The sequence below is a fragment of the Schistocerca cancellata genome, chromosome 5, assembly GCF_023864275.1.
Source record: "Schistocerca cancellata isolate TAMUIC-IGC-003103 chromosome 5, iqSchCanc2.1, whole genome shotgun sequence".
Classification (NCBI taxonomy): Eukaryota; Metazoa; Arthropoda; class Insecta; order Orthoptera; family Acrididae; genus Schistocerca; species Schistocerca cancellata.
The window spans coordinates 637,617,987-637,635,260 of NC_064630.1; positions in this window are offsets into that span (position 1 = coordinate 637,617,987).

Here is a 17,274-nt window from a genome sequence, read left to right on the forward strand (position 1 = left end):
TTAAAGCTGGCAGCGGCCTCTCTGGTATCGCCGCCGTGGCTTCTGGCGAGGCTTCTTTAGCGGTGAGCTGAGGTGCTCGCGTGAAACAATGAAGTTCTTCCCCCTGGCTGTGACTTCTTGTCGACAGCACTCAATGTTTATCTGTCGAGTTGCGTGGAGAGGCCGTAAGGAACGAAGCTGCATCCGCGGTAACGCTGGTGTCGGAGTCGGCTAGGTGCAAGGAGCAAATCTCATTCTCACTCAGCTATGGACAGCCTGTGTATTCTTGTGCCCGGCGTCACTTGTAAATTATAGGACGCAATGGTGCCTTGGTAGAGAAGATTCATTTGTTGGATGTTGAATGCACTTTTTTATTTTGAGACGAGGTGTGACCTGGTGCAGTCTGCAGTATGCTGGTTTCAGATGAGGAGGTCGTTTGCAGAAACTGTTGACCCAAATCGCTTGGCAGGGTGCTGTTTGTAAAAGATGAACATCGCGTGTGTTCGATGCGTGAGCTGTTCCCTTCAAGGCGAGGTGTCTGCTCGGACCACTTTCTCCGTGTATTATTGTCCTAAGGACGTGTTACTGTCCTCAGGAATCACCTTGAACACCATTTGTTTATTTTATTCTGGTCACCATTTGCTCTTTGCTTAACTTCTAAGTTGTTAATCACTAATTTTATCATTAACTGTAAGTTGTGGAACTCCAATGTTTTGTTTACCTCACTGTGAACTGTTGTGCACTATTAAAAGTACGTACGCTGTTGGTATAAATCAATTGTCTTCTGTGGTGCAGCAACAGTGTTATTGAGTTTGCTACAAATTTTAGCTTAGTTAAGTTCGTGACGTATCCTAGTAGGCGAGTGTTATTAAATGTTCTTAAATATTTAATTACGTAGAGTTCAGATTAGAAGTCTGAAATTATACATGCAGCTAAGTTTTTTAAGGTTATTTTTAGTTATCGAGAGCTAAACTTCAAGGTGTCATTTTTAAGGTTTTGTTGCTCCGTTGTCAAAAGGAATCCTTCGTTTTTCACTGTCTACGTTATTAGTGGTCGATTCTGGCTGCCCTTAAGATTTTATGTGGTGCATCTTTTGGGATTGTACCTTCGCTGTTTTAGTTATGCCTTAAATGTCGTCGGCTGGGTGGCCGAGCGGTTCTGGGCGCTACAGTCTGGAACCGCGCGACCACTACGGTCGCAGGTTCGAATCCTGCCTCGGGCATGGATGTGTGTTACGTTCTTAGGTTAGTTAGGTTTAAGTAGTTCTAAGTTCTAGGGGCTGATGACCTCAGAAGTTAAGTCCCATAGTGCTTAGAGCCATTTGAACCATTTTGAACCTTAAATGTCCGTTGGCCGGTCAGAGAATGAATTCCCTGAGGGTCGTAACTGCATCATTGTAAAATTAAATTTGAAGTGTTCTTCCTGTTATAAAATGCTAAATTTGGTGATGTGATATTGCTTCCTTTGTTCATTTAATGGTCTGTCTAGTTCGTCAAATATTTTTGTGGACTAGACGCTTTCTTCTCAACCTAAATCTTCGCTCCATGCCATATATGTACTCCTATGTCATCCACTTTTATTAAAAGCGGGCAACGACATCGCAGTTACTATTCTTTCGAAGTTTATTGTCTAGTGGCGTGGGAGTAAGTACAATTATGAAGTGAGTGATAAGAGAAAGAGAGGAATGGATTAGTTCACTTGCCATGGAACCAATAACACTAGTTAATAATATTATTACTATGTATTTCTGTGCCATAGTTACTCCGATGTACGTTCACTTAAATTACCACTTTTAATAAAATGTTTTAGGGTGTTAATAATTTTAACATAAGCAATACAAGATTTGACGAACTGTTCTCTATAACAGTCATTCATTCTCTTACTGCTGTAAGTAACACATATTTTACATATAGTAAATGTGTTTCCTTTATTACAAGATTTTCGGTAGCCAGTAAAAGTATATATATAATATTTTAAACATCTAGAGGGCCTTACTTTCAAGTTATCTCACACGGAATTTACTTACGAGGCCCTTGTACTATTATATTACAGGAAACATTTCGTGTAATGATGAATAGTACGCAGAGTTTTTGTAGACAGCACTTGTCATAGTTTTGCAGCCAGATTCTTTGATGGTAGTTAAAAGTTCTTGCTAGTGATCGCTTCAATTGTTTTTCTAAAGACAGGAGACCGAATTGTGGCGACAATCGACTTCCAAGACATCGGATAGCCACTACATCCTCAGCGTCCCGGACTCTAAGACGGTGTCTTTGGTAGTCTTCGCTGGAGCGTAACTATCAATATTGGCAAGCAATTGGTATGGTAACCAGTACCGCTATTTCTACTACTTCCAACGAGTTCATGTAAGTACCTATACAGGGTGTTACAAAAAGGTACGGCCAAACTTTCATGAAACATTCCTCACACACAAATAAAGAAAAGATGTTATGTGGACACGTGTCCGGAAACGCTTAATTTCCATGTTAGAGCTCATTTTAGTTTCGTCCACCTACGCTCAATGGAGCACGCCGCTAGAACATGTGCCTTTACAAGTACGACACAACATGTGGTTCATACACGATGGAGCTCCTGCACATTTCAGTCGAAGTGTTCGTACACTTCTCAACAACAGATTCGGTGACCGATGGATTGGTAGAGGCGGACCAATTCCATGGCCTCCACGCTCTCCTGACCTCAACCCTCTTGACTTTTATTTATGGGGGCATTTGAAAGCTCTTGTCTACGCAACCCCGGTACCAAACGTAGAGACTCTTCGTGCTCGTATTGTGGACGGCTGTGATACAATACGCCATTCTCCAGGGCTGCATCAGCGCATCAGGGATTCCATGCGATGGAGGGTGGATGCAATGTATCCTCGCTAACGGAGGACATTTTGAACATTTCCTGTAACAAAGTGTTTGAAGTCACGCTGGTACGTTCTGTTGCTGTGTGTTTCAATTCCATGATTAATGTCAATTGAAGAGAAGTAATGAAATGAGCTCTAACATGGAAAGTAAGCGTTTCCGGACACATGTCCACATAACATATTTTCTTTCTTTGTGTGTGAGGAATGTTTCCTGAAAGTTTGGCCGTACCTTTTTGTAACACCCTGTATACGGCAATACGTAAACAAAACCGATCAAACCATTTGCTATTGCTTTTCCTATTTTAAATAGATTATGACAGGACTTGTTGTGAACCATTATGCATGAAATTTTTAATATTATTTTCTATCTATCTTTCTTCTAAATTTCAACTATATCATTTAATGTAACATGCCTCAAGTAATAAGTGCATGGTTGGTTGTCAGTGATGTAGTTCCGGATTCGACGGTCATGGCTTATAGTATATAACCTAGAGTAATGCTGCCTTAGTCAGCGAATGACATCCGTATTCTTACGGATCTTGCTCCGTCCACCGTTTTTACTATAGCTTCTAATTTAAATGTGTTTAACCATGTTGTCATCTTTTCATATAGAAAACCAGGTGGATATGTATTACTATAGTATTACAGTGGTTAAGGGTTGAAGATAGTCTAAATTATAGACCAAAACCAGATGCTTGCCAAAATAAACATCTGTTGCAATCGAGACTGTTTTACTGAATTTTTATGTTACGTGCGTTATTGGTTAAAAACAGTCTTGGTTGCACTTTTTATTTTTTTTTATTTTATTTTTTTATTTATTACGTGCGTTGGTAAGGATTTCTGTTTGTTGAAGGTCAAGTTTTATTCCTTTATTGGAATGATTAAGTAGCTAACGGTTCTGCTATAAGCCATTGGCTGCGTTGTGGAAGGATACTGGGAAAGAGTGCACCCATATATACCTTAAACCTTATCGTGAAGCTTCTACCGGTACATTCAGCATAGAAAACTGGTTATGAATTGTAAATACGTTTGCAAACATAGCGATAGATGGTGTTTCCTATCTTCTTGGCACAGCGAAGCAACCTCCTGTGACCAACATCATGTTGTAAGTGTCAACAGTAAACTTCTACATGCGTCACCTAAGGATGAATCTGAAAAGATTCCAAAACTAGTCATGAAGGTAATGAGATCGTGTAAATCACTGGTTGCAACTACCTGTGAGCTTTATCGGAAGTTCTTTTGAATCCACTGGAAGGTATTGGTTATTCAAAGTTAATATGCTGGCAGTCTGATCCCATACTCCTACAGGCATCAGGAGAGTGCTGGGTGGGATGCGGAGGTGAGGATCTAGTTATGTTCAAGAGCAACAAGAAAACACCATTGACAATGACACATTTACTAGGCAGTAACACAGGATTGCCTTCCAAAGCTCTGCGCCTCAGGTTGGCCTGCAGAGCAGCGCCTCATCAGCAGCGGGGAGTAAGTGTGCGTTCGACTTGTGGTTGCCACTGTAGCAAAGCATCGTGTGGTGGCTGCTACGTCATGGGGCAGTCGTTGACTCTTGAACTCCAGCAAAGTGGAGCCCTGCGTGTCAACTTCCTAAGGGCTCGTGTTGACGTCAAAGATTAGCATGCAGGAGTCTCGGAGCATGTCCACCTAAAGCACTTGCTGGCTCACAGGGGTCAGCTTTCTGCCCCAATTTAGGGGACAAGTGACAGCATCATTGGTGTCTGTCACAGGACTGAGATGAGCGGCTGGAACGCCCCCCTCTCAAATGTGGATGACGGACAGATCCAAGTCATGCAGGTCAAGCGGCAGAAAACCCACATTGCGATGATGGCCTACGTGCACCATCAGTGTTGCCTTGGAAGTTGGCAGTGCAGCTAGCAGCAGCAGGGTTCTCCCAGCCAGGCACGTGGTTCCACACACAATCGAAGCAGCTAGGTGTGGCTCTCCTCTCACTGGATAGCTGCAACTGACACAAGAGCTGAGGCTACACACTGTGCACTCATCAATCAGCAAATGAAGCATTTGTTACCAAGGGTGGAGTATTTTGAGACCTGATACCAATGGTTACGATTGTGGACGGGGCCACAAACAGTTGCCGTTGGTTAGTCTATTTTTACAGTCACGTACACTTTAACAACTACAAATAAAAAAAAGCACTCCGTCTTCAGACCACAAGTGGCCCATCGGGACCATCCGACCGCCGTGTCATCCTCAAGTTAGGATGCGGATAGGAGGGGCGGGTGGTCAGCACACCGCTCTCCCGATCGTTATGATGGTTTTCTTTGACCGGAGCCGCTACTATTCGGTCGAGTCGCTCCTCAATTGGCATCACGAGGCTGAGTGAACCCCGTAAAATGGCAACAGCGCATGGCGGCTGGATGGTCACCCATCCAAGCGCCGGCCACGCCCGACAGTGCTTAACTTCAGTGATCTCACGGGAACCGGTGTATCCACTGCGGCAAGGCCGTTGCTAACTACAAATAAAAGGTGACAATAAATTAAGAAGTACTCCACGGCTGAAGGCCTGAATGACAACAAATTCAAAACTATTTCTTGGCTGAAGGCCCGAATAGCGATAATTTAAAGCTGTTTCACGTCTCAAGGCCTGAATAGCAGTCTTAAGAACCAGTTAACTTCTTCAACTTGCAATTACAGATACTAAACATTTTTAAAAGAACAATCATCAAAATCTCACTGCTATAATACAATTGTCTAATTAAAATTTTAAGACAAGTAACACTCATGGCTGAAGGCCTGAATGACAACAAATTCAAACTACTATTCGGCTGAAGGCTCCAACAGTAGTAATTTAAAAACTGTTTCATGGCTGAGGGCCTGACTAGCAATCCTTTACGAACCAGTTAAACATCTTCAGACTTGAAATTGCAGTTATTATTTTTAAAAAAAAGACAAACATCAAATCTGAATCATCTAACATCCGATGACCAATGGAAGATGGATTAAACACCCAAGCCGAAACCGGCGGTCAGCTCTGCGTCTTCAGACTCTGGTGTTTAGAGCATCCAGAAGCAGAAAGGAACCACTACTGCCAGAGTAGGAAAAAAACAACACGCTACCCCGCCCACAAATCAAGGAAGCTGTAAGAACTACATACAGCGGCAAGGCGAGGAAAAGTACACTGCCGGAACAACATACACAAAGCTCCAGGGCAGGTTATTGGGGCGTTAGCGGCCATTAGGCAGGAAAAGTACCACTGGTTGAACTTCACAAATAATAACATAAAGAATGCAACAATTGATAATAATAAGTGGAGGAACGTTAATTAGGTTCGCCTTCCCCAAACACTCCACTCGCTGCTCTTCGTCTCGGCGACCCTGCAAGCAGCAACACGCAAGCAAATGACGATATCTGACAATGGTGTAGGTTTCACTACTTGAATTAAAGCCCACTCTACTTAAACTTCCTGGCTCCGGTTGACAACGAGGTTGTGCCCCTCGCTACTACAGCCCTTCCTTCCGGCAGTGCATGCGGGCCGCCAGTGGTCTCGGCGAGTTGTGGCGCTGCGCGGATCTGGCTGCTCGTCCGTCCCCAACCGAACAGCCGACTCACCACAGGGAAACACCGCAAAGTCGCCCCAAATATAGTACCACCGTTACTAGATATCGATAACCGCCGCTGCTGCCACTGTCGGACAGACAACGCTTGCAAACGGAGTGTCGCCAATCAACACAAAAAGAAGAGGATAACCATAACTACACGCCTGGAAATTGAAATAAGAACACCGTGAATTCATTGTCCCAGGAAGGGGAAACTTTATTGACACATTCCTGGGGTCAGATACATCACATGACCACACTGACAGAACCACAGGCACATAGACACAGGCAACAGAGCATGCACAATGTCGGCACTAGTACAGTGTATATCCACCTTTCGCAGCAATGCAGGCTGCTATTCTCCCATGGAGACGATCGTAGAGATGCTGGATGTAGTCCTATGGAACGGCTTGCCATGCCATTTCCACCTGGCGCCTCAGTTGGACCAGCGTTCGTGCTGGACGTGCAGACCGCGTGAGACGACGCTTCATCCAGTCCCAAACATGCTCAATGGGGGACAGATCCGGAGATCTTGCTGGCCAGGGTAGTTGACTTACACCTTCTAGAGCACGTTGGGTGGCACGGGATACATGCGGACGTGCATTGTCCTGTTGGAACAGCAAGTTCCCTTGCCGGTCTAGGAATGGTAGAACGATGGGTTCGATGACGGTTTGGATGTACCGTGCACTATTCAGTGTCCCCTCGACGATCACCAGTGGTGTACGGCCAGTGTAGGAGATCGCTCCCCACACCATGATGCCGGGTGTTGGCCCTGTGTGCCTCGGTCGTATGCAGTCCTGATTGTGGCGCTCACCTGCACGGCGCCAAACACGCATACGACCATCATTGGCACCAAGGCAGAAGCGACTCTCATCGCTGAAGACGACACGTCTCCATTCGTCCCTCCATTCACGCCTGTCGCGACACCACTGGAGGCGGGCTGCACGATGTTGGGGCGTGAGCGGAAGACGGCCTAACGGTGTGCGGGACCGTAGCCCAGCTTCATGGAGACGGTTGCGAATGGTCCTCGCCGATACCCCAGGAGCAACAGTGTCCCTAATTTGCTGGGAAGTGGCGGTGCGGTCCCCTACGGCACTGCGTAGGATCCTACGGTCTTGGCGTGCATCCGTGCGTCGCTGCGGTCCGGTCCCAGGCCGACGGGCACGTGCACCTTCCGCCGACCACTGGCGACAACATCGATGTACTGTGGAGACCTCACGCCCCACGTGTTGAGCAATTCGGCGGTACGTCCACCCGGCCTCCCGCATGCCCACTATACGCCCTCGCTCAAAGTACGTCAACTGCACATACGGTTCACGTCCACGCTGTCGCGGCATGCTACCAGTGTTAAAGACTGCGATGGAGCTCCGTATGCCACGGCAAACTGGCTGACACTGACGGCGGCGGTGCACAAATGCTGCGCAGCTAGCGCCATTCGACGGCCAACACCGCGGTTCCTGGTGTGTCCGCTGTGCCGTGCGTGTGATCATTGCTTGTACAGCTCTCTCGCAGTGTCCGGAGCAAGTATGGTGGGTCTGACACACCGGTGTCAATGTGTTCTTTTTTCCATTTCCAGGAGTGTAGTACCACCGTTACTAGATATCGATAATCGCCGCTGCTGCCAGTGTCGGACAGACAACGCTTGCAAAAGGAGTGGCGCCAATGAACACAAGAAGAAGAGGAAAACCATAACTATACCAACTAAACGATGCCAACCTAGAAACGGCGCCGGCCGCGGTGGCCGAGCGGTTCTAGGCGCTTCAGTCTGGAGCCGCGCGACCGCTACGGTCGCAGGTTCGAATCCGGCCTCGAGCATGGATGTGTGTGATGTCCTTAGGTTAGTTAGGTTTAAGTAGTTCTAAGTTCTATGGGACTGATGACCTCAGATGTTAAGTTCCATAGTGCTCAGAGCCATTTCAACCATTTGAACCTAGCAACGGCACCAACGCGAGCCGCTGCACAGCTCGTATATATGCTGGCGCTTCCTCTCCGCTCTGCGACGATGGTGACGGCTGTGACGTCATGTTACCTAGTTAGGCTATCTCTCACTGTCAGATTTCCTAATGACTTCACACTTTTGCACCTTCACCTTTCAAAGGCTCTTTCCTGCCTGCTCGACACCTGAATACTTAGTGCTGTGTTTTACCTATCCTTGCAAAACTAATTTGTCACTAGTATAACGGTATTTCTCAGCTTCCGTGATATCATTATGCTTCACTTGCAGTCTTGGACGCTCGGTCGTTTCTCATGCTGCAATAGCTTCCACGTTTGCCACCACTCTCTCAGCATTTTCCCCTAACTGGATGTCTGCTGGTTATTGGCGCTCGTGGTTCGCCTTCTGGGAGCTGTCAAGAACTTAGACGAATTTTTTGTGTCTGCCAGATACAGTATCCTGGGGCGCAAAAGCATGACTGTTGTAACAAAGAACATATGTAGTTGAGGACCGTAAAAAATGTTCAAAGGTGAATTAGAGGGAACTCTAAATATGCAACAGTTTTTAGTATTACTTCAACATCCCAAAACACTTGATCACAAGTTCTGTCTAACAAGGGCAGAAAAAGGTTTTAACGACTGATATGAGTTTTATGAAAACGTGCAGCCGAGGTTGCTACACCAAAGTTTCTTTGCGCAACATCCAGGCACCTAAGGTAAACCGAGAGGTTCGTCCTCGAGTTATTCGGGCAGAACACACAGATGAAGTGGGGCGAGCTTCGTTCAGAATCAAACAGAAACCTGTCATTGGTGGACTCCCTAAGTAGCAATTGCGAACTGCGAGAATTACTTTGTTGTGTCTAACGTTTACAGTATTGGTAATCACGAAGAGGTGAGACTGTATTTACTCAAACAAATAACTTGCATATTTTTGTGATGAACTTAACCATATAATGAGGCAATGTATTCAAGTAAAAGCTGTGTGAGGAACTACCAACCAGAAAGTTTCTCAATGGGGTCAGACCGGTGCATCAGATGCTGAAGGAGGTGTCTTTCCCGCGTGAAAGCGGTACGTAGTCGGTAGGTGTAAGTTGACATTGAACCATGGGAGCTGTCACGGGGCGCTGATTAAATACGCTAGCGTAAGGTTACCTGGGCGTGAAGGACAAGGCAAAGCAAGGATTGAACATGATTCATACCAAGATTTTATATTAACGCTCCTCAGGAAAAGCATTTTTAACAATTAATTCAGCAGGACCTTGACATGTTAAGATAAAACCATATAATTCGATAAAACAAGTTAAGAACAATTACTGATAATCGATAAAACAATTGCTTCAACGGTTATTTTCCTCAGTTAAAAGGCTTAACGATTAAGTACAAAACTCAAGAATGCCGCAGATAGCAGTGTTTTATAGCAAGTGTAGCATAATAGGAAACCTGACTTCAAAATAGGTAGACAATAAATAACTTTAGAGTGTGTTTGAACAAAATAAAAACAAATAGTTTAGGTTTATCCTAAAGAAGTTCATCAAAAGGAAAGAAAAATAATTAAAGCGTCTTGATATGAAACCATGACCCATCAGGCGCTGTGGTCCAGACCAACGGCCCCGAAATTACTTAGGGCAGGCCTTGTACACTGTTCACCACACTCCTCATTTTAAAAATAAACAGTGGGTACACACCCCAAGGAACAAACATGCAATGATAGACTGTCGAACAGAGATGTAACTTGTAAGTAAAATGAGTAAAAACTTAGGTCATCAGATTACATGCTGGCAGCGTATACAGAACAGTTGTAGTAAGTCGCTTAAGAATGATAAGGCGACTGGCCAAAGCAACCACCCACAGTTACTCCTGACTGTAAAGAACTTTAACAGCCAACAGATTTTCAGATTCATACCATATCACGAGTCGGAAACTATAAATACTTAACCATCACAGCCGGCCGGAGTGGCCGAGCGGTTAAAGGCGCTACAGTCTGGAACCGCACGACCGCTACGGTCTCCGGTTCGAATCCTGCCTCGGGCATGGATGTGTGTGATGTCCTTAGGTTAGTTAGGTTTAAGTAGTTCTAAGTTCTAGGGGACTTATTACCACAGCAGTTGAGTCCCATAGTGCTCAGAGCCATTTGAGCCATTAACCATCACACTAGATGGAAAACATAGGTGAAAGGAAGGTGCGAACGGTTGGCTTATGAACACACGTTTGGCCAAAATACACGCAACAGGATTTGCCTCCAAAAGACGCATAAGCTTGTGGGCTTCAAACAACTAAAGAAAAATGGTTCAAATGGCTCTAAGCACTATCTGAGGTCATCAGTCCCCTAGACTAAGAACTACTTAAACCTAACTAACTTAAGGACGTCACACACATCCATGCCCGAGGCAGGATTCGAATCTGCGACCGTAGCAGCAGCGCGGTTCCGGACTGAAGCGCCCAGAACCGCTCGGCCACATCGGCTAGCAGCTAAAGAAAAAGACTAGGCGATTTAGTACACAATGTACCAGACAAAAATAAAACAAAAAATAAATAAATAAAATTGATCATCATGAATAATGACACTCTGAACATAAAAAATTGTATAATTTCAAATAGTCCAAATCGCAATAATTTAAAACAGACAACCAAATCAGCACTCTAGGACAGTTACCAGATTGAAGCGATTGTATTTCCACATGAGCAATATGCTCTTCAATCGCCTGGCTAGACCCAGGAACAGTGAACAAGAGCAACTGGGGGCTGAATTGATCCCGATATAGAAGCAGGAAGACACAAACACGCCCAGGAACTGAACATATCATATGCTCACAGTGGGGAGGAAGGTTGGCCTTTAAAAATGCTGTGTGGTAGCTCACTGAGCTCCCAAAGCCACTGAGCGGTGACAAAGAATGGAAAATCTAGTGACGAACAGAAGATCCATGGATGATGACGACCCACTGCCCACCTCCAAACCTGTCGGCCGAAGGAATAATGTGTCAATTCTCGTTTCCAGCGCATGTCCCTCGTGTCCAGAACATGCTCAGCCAGACAAACTTGGAAGTCACATGCGTGGTACAACAAACAGCAATCCCGCTGAGCCACATTCCTGCCCTGACTGTACTGCTCCACTGCCTCTCCCTGGAAAAATGACCTCAACGGCACTCGCGGCAAATGTCCCACGCCCATTTCACGCCAAAGATTGTGAGCCAGGAGACGTGGCACGAAATATCGATTGCACGACGGCTCGTCCTACCTCGCCTCAAAACAGGTCACCTGATGGGACAGGGCTCACAAGGGAGAGTTAATTAATACTACCTCTCTTAACTTGGCTAAGGGCACTCTCTGTTACGGAGCCAAAGTGTGACTGGAGTGATACCTCCAACACCTTGTACGTGATCACATGTGACAGTTTTCCAGATGCTTTACTCAGAAAGTCCCTTGCCACAAAATTTCTCATGAAGACTATATCCCCAACCTGAATGTTCCCCAAACATTGGCCCTGATTATAGTGTGCCACTTCCCTTTTATGGGCGCTTTGATTGTCAGAATGCGAATTATCCTTGGACTAATATCATTGAGCAACGAACTATGTATGGACCAGATATTTGATAAAGGGAAATTAAGGGAACATGAGAGAAGCAGGGATAGCTCTGTGCACCTGATGTCTGGCAGTATTAAAGTCTGACTTCGACCATGATAATGAAAGGTCCCATTTAGTTTGAGCCTCGGAGTGGAAAACAAGTACCGAGGACTTTAGGTCACGATTCACCTGCCTCGCTAATGAAGGTTGAGGTAGTAAGGTTTCGCAGTGATGTGTTTAACCCCTGACTGGATACAGAAGAAGAACGAGGCCTGTTGTTGTTGACAATGATCTTCGGAGGACTGAACCAAGAGAACGTCTTACACAGATGCCTAATACTTTGTCCAGCAGCAATACCACTACTAGGAAGCAACCAGCTGAACTGAGAAAAACCATAAATCACCACAGATGAAAGGTGCTGCCCACCTTGGGACCTCTGCCCGACTTGATTGAAGTAACCGCACTACGCCCATCGGATTTCAGCTTAACCATCTTCCGTTCCCAAAAGTGACTAACCGTTTTTCTAGCATCACGACACAGGGTGAGCCAGGTTAGGGTCTCACGGATCTTGTGGATGGTTTTATATACCCATCCCTCACAACAGAATTATGGTAATATTTTTAAACAGCCGGTACAAGCATGGCACGCAGAGAGATTTTAAGCTCTTCATCCTAGGGCCTGGGGTGGAAAAGTATCTTTCCGCAATTCGTACCCGGGAATGTGAGTACTGGCTCTCAACTGCTCCCTAATGTAGCCCCACTTGGGGACCTGCTCTTATTGTTGTGCAACGTCAACAAGCAATACCACAACATCAGTAGGCACTGAATTCACATGACTTTTTATCGCCTCTGCATAATGGGGAAATGTATCCTGCTCAAAGTATCTGCTACATTGTTATCGCACCACCTAATGTGGCACGCATTGAAGCGGAATGCAGAAGCCGACTAAGGGCCTGGTAGTCCATCTCCAGTGGGAATTCTCAGTGTCTGAGGCAGTTTTTAAATTTCTCTGGCGCGAAGAGGACAGCCAGAGCTTCCAACTCATAAGCAGAGCACTTCTTCTGCGCTGTAGACAGGCTGCTAGATGGGTAGGGTAGGTGGCTCCACTCCCCATCTTGATCCTGAAGCAGCGCAGTGGCAACCCCTGAGTTAAAAGCGTCGGCCTGGACCATAAAGGACTGGCTGAAGTCAGGAATGGCCACAACAGGGGCAATGCTCAAAGCGATCTCAAGAACAGCAAACGCAGCCTGCTGGTTGTCGGTTCACAAATGGCTCGCCCTTCTTTCGCAACAGGTTTAACAGAAAGCTTGGCTCACCAAACTTGGGAACGAATTTTCGGAAGACATTATTTCCACGAAACAGGCTACCCCTTTCTTAGTGTCAGGAGGGCGGAAACAGTAATAGCTCGGGTCCTGGACTGGTCAATCCTGTCCCTCTCGGCCGAGACTAGATGGACAAGAAAAGATAAACGATGAGCTAAGGTAACCTCAGACCGTTTGACAGTTAGCTCCGCTTGCCTCAGATGGTCGAAAACCAGTTGCTAATGCTCCAAATGCTCAGAAAAGGTGTCAGTGTAAATGACAACATCGTCCAAGTAGCTATACACACACTCGAACTTCAGGTCTCTTAGCACCGAATCGTGTAACCTACAAAGAACTGACGCCCTGGTAGAAAAGCCGAAACACATCCGATTCATGTGAGTTCCAGTCAATTCAGAAGGAAATGGCCACCTTGATTGCTTCGGCAGAGGAATCTGGTAATACGCCAGTTTACGATGAAAAACTGAAAAATAGTGGGTCCCGGAAAACCGTGAAAGACACCCATGCAGATCAGGAAGAGGGACAGACACCAAGATAACTTTGTGGTTAAGGACACTACAGTCCACAACTGGTCTGAAATCCGTTCATTATTCTTAGGCATCAAAAATATCGGTGATGCGTACGGCGAAGTGGGCGGCTTTATAACCCTCTCAGCGAGCATTTTATCTTAGCACCTCACCGAATACCTTCACTTTTCATCGAAATAGCTGGTAGGGTGATGCCTGACTGGAAGATGGTCGGAAAGTAAAATCCGATATTCAGTACTACACTCCTGGAAATGGAAAAAAGAACACATTGACACCGGTGTGTCAGACCTACCATACTTGCTCCGGACACTGCGAGAGGGCTGTACAAGCAATGATCACACGCACGGCACAGCGGACACACCAGGAACCGCGGTGTTGGCCGTCGAATGGCGCTAGCTGCGCAGCATTTGTGCACCGCCGCCGTCAGTGTCAGCCAGTTTGCCGTGGCATACGGAGCTCCATCGCAGTCTTTAACACTGGTAGCATGCCGCGACAGCGTGGACGTGAACCGTATGTGCAGTTGACGGACTTTGAGCGAGGGCGTATTGTGGGCATGCGGGAGGCCGGGTGGACGTACCACCGAATTGCTCAACACGTGGGGCGTGAGGTCTCCACAGTACATTGATGTTGTCGCCAGTGGTCGGCGGAAGGTGCACGTGCCCATCGACCTGGGACCGGACCGCAGCGAGGCGCGGATGCACGCCAAGACCGTAGGATCCTATGCAGTACCGTAGGGGACCGCACCGCCATTTCCCAGCAAATTAGGGACACTGTTGCTCCTGGGGTATCGGCGAGGACCATTCGCAACCGTCTCCATGAAGCTGGGCTACGGTCCCGCACACCGTTAGGCCGTCTTCCGCTCACGCCCCAACATCGTGCAGCCCGCCTCCAGTGGTGTCGCGACAGGCGTGAATGGAGGGACGAATGGAGACGTGTCGTCTTCAGCGATGAGAGTCGCTTCTGCCTTGGTGCCAATGATGGTCGTATGCGTGTTTGGCGCCGTGCAGGTGAGCGCCACAATCAGGACTGCATACGACCGAGGCACACAGGGCCAACACCCGGCATCATGGTGTGGGGAGTGATCTCCTACACTGGCCGTACACCACTGGTGATCGTCGAGGGGACACTGAATAGTGCACGGTACATCCAAACCGTCATCGAACCCATCGTTCTACCATTCCTAGAACGGCAAGGGAACTTGCTGTTCCAACAGGACAATGCACGTCCGCATGTATCCCGTGCCACCCAACGTGCTCTAGAAGGTGTAAGTCAACTACCCTGGCCAGCAAGATCTCCGGATCTATCCCCCATTGAGCATGTTTGGGACTGGATGAAGCGTCGTCTCACGCGGTCTGCACGTCCAGCACGAACGCTGGTCCAACTGAGGCGCCAGGTGGAAATGGCATGGCAAGCCGTTCCACAGGACTACATCCAGCATCTCTACGATCGTCTCCATGGGAGAATAGCAGCCTGCATTGCTGCGAAAGGTGGATATACACTGTACTAGTGCCGACATTGTGCATGCTCTGTTGCCTGTGTCTATGTGCCTGTGGTTCTGTCAGTGTGATCATGTGATGTATCTGACCCCAGGAATGTGTCAATGAAGTTTCCCCTTCCTGGGACAATGAATTCACGGTGTTCTTATTTCAATTTCCAGGAGTGTATTAGTCACACCTAATTTATTTGTTCTCCGTAAGACGCAAAGCTTGCGGGCTGCAAATAACTAAAGAAAGCGAGTTGGCGATTTAGTACACAATAAAAGAAAAGAAAAATAAATAAACAAACAAATATTTTTAATGTCACAAATAATGGCAAATCAAACATAAAAAACTACATACGCCCAAACAGATCAAATCCCCAATTATTTAAACACCTCAAACTGCAGTTTTCATACAAGCGACAAGCTCCTCAAATCGCCTGGCCAGACACAGCAACAGGAAACAACAAAAATAGGAGGGTGAACCGAGAACGATATAGAAGCAGCAAGACACGAGCAAGAACCGAAACAGCCACAATTATCATGCTCACAGCTGTGGAGGAAGATCAGTCTTTACGAATGCCACATGGTCTCGGCACCAAAGCAACGATCTGAAAGTCGCTCACCGAGCACCTAAAGCCACTGTGCGTTGACAAACAGTGGAAAAACGTGGAGCCGTCAAGAAATGTGTAGGTGACGACGACCCACCGCTTGTCTCCAGACCTGGTGGATCAAAGGAATAACGTGTTCACTCACATCTCCGCTGCATGTACTTCGTGTCCGGCACATGCTCAGCCAGACAAATTTGGAAGTCACACAGGGGGGGGGGGGCGAAGGGGGGGGGGGGTGTGGAGGGCGGGGATAGAACAAACAGGCAGACAGTTGCCCCCAAAGACCTACCATGGCCGTGCTGCTTTACGCACTCACTCCCCAATTCACGCCAAAAATAGTGTTCAAGGAGACGTAGCACGAGGTATCGATGCGCAATCTGTTCGTGGAACGACTGAGGTAGTCCACACCACATACACCACCTAACGTGTCCAGACGCTGACTATGACTTGCCAGGCTGCCTTCTCTGAGAGATCGGATCAAATTATAAGATTTCCATAACACTTGGCTGCCGAAGACAGTTAAGCACGGTAACTACGCTCAAAGAAAAAAAAACAGCCCATTACGAAAGCAGTTATCCCGGTGGAACGGAAATAGGCGGATCTGATGCACTTGTACAGACAAACAAATAATTACAATTTCAGAAAAATTGGATGATTCAACGGAAAGCAAGAGCTTCGCAAATTGAGCAAGTCAATAACACATTGATCCGCCTCTGGTCTTTATACAAGCAGTTATTTGGCTTCACACTGTCTGACAGGGTCTTTGGAGTCCTCCTTAGGTATATCGCACCGAATTCTGTCCCGTTTGCGTGTTAAATCGTGAAAATTTCGTGATAGTTGGTGGGCCCATTATGCTCCAAAAGCTCTCACTTAGGAAGAGATCCAGCGACGTTGCTGGCCAATGTACGATTTGGCAAGCATAAAGACAAGCAGCAGAAACTCTCGCCGTGTGTAAGCAGGCATTATCTTGCTGAAATGTAATCCCAGGACGGCTTGCCATGAAGGGAAACAATATGGGGTGTAGAAGTTTACTTACCTGGTGTGATGTACGGTTCCCGCGGATGACAACCAGAGGGATCCTGCTATGGAAAGAAATGACGCCCCAGACAATCAGTCCTGATTATTGGGTCGTATGGTGGGCGACATTCAGTTTAGTATCCCATCGTTGTTCTGGGGCATCTCGAGACACGTCTTCGGCCTGTAATCTCATTCACTGGAATAGAAACGCCTTTGTTGAGGAGTCCCTCTTCGAAATGTTTGCTGATAAGCAGCAAAGTCATATCTGGAGACATCCTGGACTACGGTGGTACCGACAACCAGGAGTAATGGTCTGAGATGGTGTTTTATTTCATAGCTCTGAGCACTATGAGACTTAACATCTGAGGTCATCAGTCCCCCAAAACTTAGAACTACTTAAACCTAACTAACCTAAGGAC